Source organism: Pieris brassicae, chromosome W (genome assembly GCF_905147105.1).
Source record: "Pieris brassicae chromosome W, ilPieBrab1.1, whole genome shotgun sequence".
In the NCBI taxonomy this organism is placed as follows: Eukaryota; Metazoa; Arthropoda; class Insecta; order Lepidoptera; family Pieridae; genus Pieris; species Pieris brassicae.
In genome coordinates this window covers 2,116,130-2,125,814 of record NC_059679.1, presented here as the reverse complement: position 1 = coordinate 2,125,814, position 9,685 = coordinate 2,116,130, and the positions used below count along the sequence as shown (strand labels likewise).

The window sequence follows — 9,685 nt, the reverse complement described above, 5'->3', positions numbered from 1 at the left end:
GTGTATAGATTACACTCATTAATGTCATCTTATATTTAGTATCAATTGAGACGTCATTTTGTTAAGACTTAAAGGTAATATTTTAATTAATTTCATTTGCAACCCCAGCTGTGCACCAATAGGCTTTCTTTCCATGTGAGCATTTAACATTCCCTCGAACGGGGATGGAAAACATCGTGAGGAAACCAGCTTGCTTTAGACCCAAACAGTCGACGGCGTGTGTAAGGCATTATTATGTATTATTTTATAAGTTCAAAAGTCAAAAGGTATGGGACCTTTTAGTAGTGCATCTATTTATCTAAGACTATGTTTATTTAGTAGCAAAGATTCGAAGTGTTATTGATTTATTTCTTGTTTATTAAAAAATAGCGAATTTCCAACGAATTGAGCGTATGTAGTAGTTTAAACTGAAATGTTAAATATATTAATATTATTCAAAAAAACGTCGAAATATATATTTATGTCCTGTAATTTTATATAACTTTTAACTTTGCTCAAGTATGCATAACTCACTTGTAAATCACGAATGAGCTCTTCCTACAACTAGATGCATCGCTAATTCGTAGCATGACATCGAAAAACGAGACAGTTTATGTTCCCACGTGACCTTAGCGGTAATCAAATTACGTTCGTTTAATTTGTATGAAAATTCGTTCCATGAACGCTCGGCTAAACCAACATTGCACCGTTGCGCCTTCTAACTATGACAGAATACGCGATTCTAAAAAAGTTACTTTTTGTCCAACTTCTTTATAACGAACGTGTCCAGATAATAGTTTAGAACATATAAAATTCAATATTTAAAATAAAACTTATCTAATATAGGGAAATAAAATTTATTTTTTATATTTCGGATATTTTGAGTTTAGAAAGTGTGATTATAAATAAATTATTAAAATATCAACGGAGATGAGAAACAAGACGGCATTGCCCTTCTACCGACTTCGTAGATGACGAGTTTATAATTTGCTATAGATCAACGACTTTGATTCGTTGACGATTTCAGATTTCACACTGAAAACTACGTTCAATAACATTCAATTAATTAATTAATTACGGATATATAATAAATACGTAATTCCCCATTATATCATACTTTAATATAAACCAGCTCACGCCCGCGTTGATTTTGTGTATTTTAACAGTCTCTTGGGATATTGTAATCTGTATTTTAGGTAAAAAGTGCAAAAATACTCGCGGCCTGGTTTTTCAGTTTACAATAAATAAGAATGCTTTATCACTAGTAGATATTTATTATAATATAACTTTTCCTCATTATATTTTTCAATTGTATTATTATTCTCCACTTATCGTTGTTTAAATAAACATAGGTATTTATCAAATTGATAATATGTCACGAATAAGCCATTGGAAACAATTATAATAACAGTATTTATTTAGTTAGGATATCGCCATAAAGATATAAACATATGTATATTCCTATATATCATTGTCTCTCAATTCAGCGAACTTGTCAGGCTTAAGCTGTTAAGAAAATATAATTGTTTATATTATATGAAATAGTTAACGTATAAACTAAATTTGTACAATTTGAAGGAATTCATTTTTATTATTAAATATAATAATAATTTCGAGTATAAGTTGATATGTAGTATCTTTTGCAAAAGGTTTGAACAACACTAACCCTATCAAATTTATAAGTTTAAAAATTTGTAAAACTATAACTATAAAACTGAAATTTTGGAAACATCAGAGTAATGAAAGCTTTTATCAAAATTTGCCGGAAAAGTTTAAAAATAATAATTGTCAATTATCATAGTGCCAGAAAACTTTATGTTTAAAATATATCAAAATAATGTTTTTTTTTTTTAATAAATAAAATTATCGTTCTTTCATTCGGTCTTACGATGCTGAAACGTTTCAGCTTATAGGAGGTCACGTACGCAAAAATGCTATTGACTTTAGGTACCTAAACTCATCTCTCTATTCGACTTTTCTTGCGAATTGAATTCCTGTGTGATGCCATCAAAAACATTACTTGTAAAAAAACAAGATTGCAACGTTGTTCCTCTACCGTAAAAAGTTGTGAGATACCTGTAATCCACACTTACGCTCTCTTTAATCGGCAGCTCATGTCCGAGCGTCGTGGTCAGCAACGAAGCATCTAGAGCAGACTATCTGTTTCTACCGGTTTCTGTCCAGCGCCTCTATTATGACAGTGTACAGTTTTCAGGACGATGAGTTGATGAGACTTTCACTTGACGGTACACCTGGTTGGTGAACGGCCACGTGATGTTTTGCCTTCTGTGTTACCTACCACGATCTGATTCTCCAAGTTCTCATCGCCTCTGCGCATTGTATGACCGAAATAAGATACGATTGGTAGATAGTGACATATGATCACAGTATTAGAAATCTTTTGTGTTTTAAATAAATACATTGACTTGGCCATCGTAGCAAATACAATATTCAATTACATTGTTTTGTGCGATTCAGGATTCTAACTTTATCCACAACGAAGTTAAAGGGGTCGAAAATGGCCTGAACTCAAGAAAAAGATAGTATGGCCCAGTTTCTTTTTTGCTCGACATGGCGAGCGCATCGCCTTGCCACCAAATGAACTGATATTATGAAACTTCTTTCACTCCTTGAAGGTCGTGTCTAGTACATTAAATATAATAATGACATAATGTCATTCAAATTATAATGTTAAAATAAAGGTCATTTGTATTCACAGAGTAGAGCAAGATGTGACAGTGACTGTCTAATGATGATTTTTGTTTTTGCACAGTTACTCTAACAATTAAAATATTATTTGAAATTGCTTTTTCCAGGTATCCATGTCGATAATAATAATGATGAACGCCATCACGTGAGTTTTCCTTTTTATTTTTAACTTAATTTCATAAAAAATAAATTCTAGAAGAAGAAGAATTTGGGTTCCAAAAAGTTAACTTTATGTAAATTGCGTCATATCGCCTGCCAAATGTTGATTAATTCAATTTATTTTACTTATGCTATAAACAACACACTTGTTTCTACTAAATCTTAATATTAGCAACAAGGTAGGATTGGTAAAAGCAAAAGTAAATAATAATAGCAAATGATTAACACGTCTTGGCGTCTCTATGGAGCTGCTTTTCGAGTTCTAAAATATATTATTTTTAGGTTATTTCTCAGCATATTCCTTTTCACATCTGTCTATGGTCTGGACGGCTCTGGTAGTTGGCTGAATAGTTTTTCAAACATGGGTCCTGGGTGAAAAATCTTGATTTGAGACCTAATATAGGTAATTTTCATCTAATAACTTTAACTACTAGTTACAGTGCATTTAATTGGGTTTGATTATGATGATATCTTCCAGATTGGTTGGTATAAAATTATCAATGTTCACTGAACCGAAAGTCTGACCCATACCTTAATATAGGAAAAAAACGTTATTATTTTCATTTATTACAAATTGTAATAGCCTTTACGCCTAGAAAACATATGTCAGTCAGCGAACATGAACATCTTTTAAATACATTGTCTATTCACTGAGACATCATGTACGATTACGATACTCCAACTTAAAACTTGTTGTAATATTTAAATTTCGCGCCTTTTGCTTCATTGACTTGATTTGTCTTTTATTTCAAGCCTGTTACTCGTTTGTCTTTGCCCTTCTCTTTACTCTGTGAACTTTACTAGCCAATGTGTGGTTCTTTTTAAGCCAAATAAAGTTCAAGATATTTTCCACATATAAAACAACTTGTTTCCATTAAATCTTAACGAGACCAATAAATAATTCAAACCGAACCTAATGAAGGATATTTAACGCGTAGAGATGTTGGGTCTCTCTGCATCTTCTACCGCATTTACCATTCAGAAGAGTTATTCGGTCTAATACCCGCAGCTGAGTTTCATTATCGGACGTCAAGGCAAAATACAAAGTACCATCCGTATCAGCTCGACAATTGAGCGTTTTCTAAGGCAGTTTTTGCCACGTACCACCACTATGTGGAACCAGCTGCCCACTGAAGTATTTCCGAACCAATTCGACTTAGGGTCCTTCAAGAAAACAGCGTACCAATTCTTAAAAGGCCGGCAACGCACTTGCGAGCCTTCTGGCGATGTGAGTGTCCATGGGCGGCGGTATCGCTTAACATCAGGTGAGCCTCTTGACCGTTTGCCTCCTATTACATTAAAAAAAAAACATGAGAACGAACGTCCACTACATGTCCCAATGGAGCTCGTTATTGCGAATGTACCAGGGGGCATTGACAATTCCCTTGAGTAGTTTGTTCTGAAATCATTGGATTATTCGTGACTGCTACTGGTGCACTCAGTTGGCAACCATAGATGCATCAGGACTTTTTTATAGATTTTGATTTACGGTTACCTTTTCAATTCGCAGCCGTTCATGTTTCACGGCCACGGGCGAAGTTGGTGAATGCGGATCATATTACAACTGTTATGATGCGCCCCAGGATGATATAGGGTACTTATATAGTTTCTAAGTTAATTTTTAATATTATATTAGTGTATATGTCTTACATAAGTTATTGTTATTTCCAGAAGCACATCCGGATGTTTACACTACCTTCATGTCTGCTGTATAAATGTGCCTACCGATGATGAGGATTTAGAAATTTAAAACTTAATTTAATGAAATGTTTTAGGTAGCATAATGCTCACTAAACAATAGTTCATTTAATCTATAATTACATTTACAGCCAGTTTTAAAGGGCGATAAACTCTCCCTCTTTAAATCGCCATTTTAGTTTACAAGAGACGCGTTAATCTATAATAATTCTCATGAGACAGCGAAATATAGTGAAGTGTATTAAAGTGAACGGGATACAAAATGGTGTCTTTGTTCTGTGTTATGAAACATCTTGTTTATGTTCTAATATGTACAAAATTGACAAAAACTGCAAAAGACGAACTAAACATCAAAAGAAACTTTAACTCTGACAGGAATTACCGTCTTAAACGGGAATTAATTACAATATTCATATAAGACGTTGTCGTGGTTTTCAGCACCAGGTATCTATGCGAATTACAATATATTTCAATGAATGTTATTGAAATGTCATTACCTATAAAGAAAACAAAACTTGGAAGCTATACTGCCGTTGGAGCTTAAAATAAATATTATCAGTAGAATCCTTTTACCTAATATAGATTGTTTTTATTTCCGTATACTACACACAATTGACGTGGACAAACAACAATTTTATACCTTATATCTTCACGTCATTTTCCCGGTAGGCCGACGATCTTGCAAAAGTCCTGACAACTCTCTTGCTTCATCCACTTTCATGACATCCACCATGTATGCTCGAATATGGCTACTTTTAATTTGTACCTTCTCTTGTATTGTTTCGTTGTATATCCTACTTAAGTGCTCTCATTCATCCGTCAGGCCTTGTACAGGGTGACCTTGTGTCTGAGAGACATTTGACTCCTTTTATTTAGGAGGAAATGAAGGCGAGAGAGGACAAAATGGGCCTTCTTGCGAACGGCGGCTATGTGCTTTTGGAAAGACATGCCGCTATCGAGCGTGACTCCTAGATATTTAACGGACTTTTGCCATGGAATGGCTTGCCCGTATAGGGTTACCTCTGTCTTGAGGTGAAATTTATCCCTAGCGATAGCACCGGGGTTGCCCCTGGCAAAGAGAACTGCTACGCTTTTCTCGGGATTTATTTGGAAGCCCCATTTCCGAAACCATTCGCCTAACGACGTGGTAGTGGTCTGGAGTCTGTCCACGATGACACCTCTATCTTTGTGGGTGGTATAGAGAGCGGTGTCATCGGCATAGAGGGCTAGCTCTACATTGGGAGCCCTAGGGATGTCGCCGGTATACAGCGTGAACAGAAGGGGCGAGTGGACCGAGCCCTGAGGGACTCCGGCCATGATGGGGCGAGGAGACGATAACGTTCCTTCTACGCGATAGCGCATTGAGCGGTCGGACAAGAAGTCGTGTACGATACGCACGAGTCTTAGTGGCACATTAAGGTGGTAGAGCTTGTAAACCAAGCCGTTGTGCCAGACCTTGTCGAAAGCTTTCGCTATGTCGAAGAAGAGCGCACCCGTGGCTCTCGGTTTCAGGGAGCTATTCATCCCGGAGAGGATGTGCTCCGTGATTCGATGGACTTGATGAACGCACGAGTGGGCCGGCCTGAAGCCAAACTGCTCATCGGGATTGAGCCCCTTATCTAGGGCAAAGTCTAGGAGGCGCTTTTTAAGTACCTTCTCGTAAAGCTTGCTAAGCGTATTGAGAAGGCTGATAGGGCGGTAACTGGTGGGGTTGTTACGGGGTTTGCCTGGTTTGTGAATACCAATGACAATGGCCTCTTTCCACTGCGCCGGGAAGGTGCAGTTTTCAAGGAGGCAATTGAAAATGGACACTAGTAGGCATATCAGATGGGGCGGGAGGCACCGGAGGACCTTGTTCGAGATGGCGTCGAGACCTGGAGATTTACGAGGCAGTGAACTCTTTATTAGAGTTTTGACCTCGGCGATCGAAGTAGGAGAGAGCGGCTCGGGAGGGAGGGGCAGTGCTACGATGCGTTCGACCTCGCGGTTCCCGTGTTCGACGTGCGCCGGGTCGCTATGATCGAGATACGGGGTGCACTGCTCCACTAGGTTGACGGCTAAGCACTCGGCTTTTTCGTACGGTCTTCTGCCTTTACAGTGCACTCGAGCCTCTCTATGTACTGTATTGCCGTAGTTGTAACCCCCCCCGGCCTCTTCTTCCTCGGGGGCGCCTGCGTTGACCTCTGGGAGGCTCCGCAGGGTACGAAATTAAATCCGCATCCTGCGGGTGCGCGGCGCGCTGCTCATGGGTGCGCCGTTGAGCCTGCGCATGCGTGCGCGGCTCTCCTCCCTTTGATAGTGGCGCCACGCGTACCGCGCGCACCGCGCGCATCATGCGCACCGCGCGCGTCCGCGGCACCCTTGCCCCCTGCGGTGTGCGCCACCGTGCCTGCGCGCTTATTGCGCGCCTCCTCCTTCAGCACCGGACACGTGCTGTGGTTGGCCGTATGCGCCCCCTTGCAGTTGGCGCATTTCGGCGTGGCCCCCTTTGGTAGGGGGCAGTCGACGGAGTGGTGTTCCTCCCCGCATCGCACACAGGCTAAGGCCCGGTGGCATTGGTGCGAGGAGTGCCTAAATCCTTGGCAGCGGTGGCACTGAGCGGGGCCCCTTTTGCCCCGCCAAGATTCAATGGTGACCCCCGGTATACACAACAGCTCCTTTATGTTGTATATAGCGGGGGTGAGGTCGGGGGTGCGGCGCAGAATAATTAAGAAAATGCAGCCCGGCCTGCCCCTTCTGGCGCGTATGGGCTGAGCGTGTTCCGGCTCGAACCCTAGGTCGCACAGCTCCGACATGATGGCCTCGGGTTCCGTGTCCGCCGGAATGCCTCTTAGGGCCACCTTCAGCTGCCGCTCTGCTGGTAGGGAGTATGAGAAGTAGACGACTTTGACGCCGCTACTCTCTAACTCCCCTAGGTACCGCTGCACCAAACGGTACTCCTCCTCATCTTGGGGTAAGATTTTTAGCCCCTGCCCGAATGCGCGCGCATTAATTGTGCGCCCAAGCCGCCGCTTCATCTCCCTGACGTGCGTTGTCCAGTCAGGGAGAGATTCGATAACAAACGGCGGATACTTGGGCTTTGGAGGCGCGGGGGGCAGGGGTGCAAGGGGGGGCCGGCGGGCTACTGCCGGCGAGGCGGTCGTTGCGGCGTAAGAGGCCGCTGCATTATCAGTGTTATTGTTATTATTGTTCGCCGCATCTTGCGGCGTCGGAAGAGCCGTCGCAAGGGCCGCGCGGGGCGCGGGGGGTGCGGGGGGCGCCGCGGTAGGCGCCGTGTCCGTGGGCATGTCCGTCAGGCGCCGGCGGCGCGGGTCTCGTTGCGAGAGCGGCGCCGGTTGCGCTTGTGTTGTTGGTGTCATGTGTTTGACACCAGGTGGCGTGATCTGCGCACAGACACGCTTGGGTGCCGACCCGGCGGCGACCTCATCGGAGTCATGCGGCGGCGGGCGGCGTAATTGTACGCGTCTTGCCTCGGCAAGCGCGTCGTGTTCGTCACTCGAGAGTGGCGAGGTTAAAATGCCTTCACTTAGAAGGCGCCTGCGGGTCTGCGCTAGGTATTCGCACATAGCGCGTGCGAGCCCGTCTGTAGCGAACCGGCCTATGATTGTTTGCGCAACAAATAGCGCATCCAATTCATAGCCGGCGCGAGGTGAGACGGGCTGCGATGGTCGCAGGTCGCCTTCTAAATAGGCCAACAGCTCTTCGGGGTCGTGCCCATGAGCGTGGCTATCGCCCTCGGCACGACGAATATCAACACCGGTACTTACATTTTTTATTAGGTGCATTTCTAAGTCCGGTGGCGCCATCGATGTCGAGGGGTGAGGTTGGTGCGGGGTAGTCGCATAGGTACTCTCGTCGTCCGTATACCGCGACGAGAGCTGCGACTGTTCACCACCACTTTGTTCAACAAAAACTACACTATCTCTAGCACTAGCACTTTGTACCGCGAGGGGGGCTCGAGCGCCAGCCGGGCGCGAGTCACCAGTGACCTCGGGGTCCACGTGAATTAATTTAGAATTGTCTAAAATGTTTTTCGCGTCCGTAGTAGTAAACACTGGGGGGGCGGGGTTGTGGGGGGCCGGATCGACAGGGTGTCGATCGGCAGTATACCGCGACGAGAGCTGTTTACCAAAAACTTTTTTTTTTTTTTTTTTTGGGAATGGAATCTCGCTGTTGGCCTTAAGGGCCTTTACAGCTCAGCTCGGGCTGTTTTGGCGAGCGTAGCTCGGCCAGAATGGCGTTTTATCCCGCGGCTAGCGCAAGGGCGTCTCCTGTGAGACTCGAACCTCGGCTTGGGCCGTCGCGGGGCGGTCAATCGCCTGAAGGGCAGGACGGAAGCTCACTGTAGTGAGCGAAGTGCGAAGTAAAGGTCCTCGCCTTCCCCGGTGAAGGCGGTTTTTTACCCTAAACTGTGATTGGCTATTTTTATTATTGGCCGCGCGGGCGGCATTTAATTTATTGTTTGCTACAGTAATCGGATCGTCCGGATCCGTTAGTATGTGTCGGGGCCTCCTACGAGCCTTTTTTGTCGGGAAAGGGTAATAGTTGATGCTATTACGCACCAGCGGATTGGGATGGTGTTTAGCCTTGTCAAAGTGGCGTGTGGACGCCAACTTCATCCATTGGGCTATGGTAGGGAGCTCCAGGTCATGGTGGAGATCGACGTTTCTCACATAGAAGGGCGCACCGGTCGCGATTCTCATGAATCGCGACTGAAGCACCTGTAGTCGGTGTATATAGGAGGGGGCACAATGCGCAAAGACTACGCTAGCGTATGTCATGCACGGTCGGATGCAGGCCTTGTACAGGGTGACCTTGTGTCTTAGAGACATTTGACTCCTTTTATTTAGGAGGAAATGAAGGCGAGAGAGGACAAAATGTGCCTTCTTGCGAACGGCGGCTATGTGCTTTCGGAAAGACATGCCACTATCGAGCGTGACTCCTAGATATTTAACGGACTTTTGCCATGGAATGGCTTGCCCGTATAGGGTTACCTCTGTCTTGAGGTGAAATTTATCCCTAGCGATAGCACCGGGGTTGCCCCTGGCAAAGAGAACTGCTACGCTTTTCTCGGGATTTATTTGGAAGCCCCATTTCCGAAACCATTCGCCTAACGACGTGGTAGCGGTCTGGAGTCTGT

The 9,685-nt window shown here is 43.8% G+C and overlaps 1 long non-coding RNA gene across 1 annotated transcript; it reads left to right on the top strand.

Annotated features, from left to right (window-relative positions):
* Positions 1 to 2,715: 2,715 nt before the first annotated feature.
* Positions 2,716 to 5,428, top strand: LOC123718363. Its single transcript, XR_006755010.1, has 4 exons — positions 2,716 to 2,833; positions 3,130 to 3,250; positions 4,358 to 4,441; positions 4,519 to 5,428. It is a non-coding gene; the product is annotated as an uncharacterized LOC123718363 (long non-coding RNA).
* Positions 5,429 to 9,685: the final 4,257 nt, after the last annotated feature.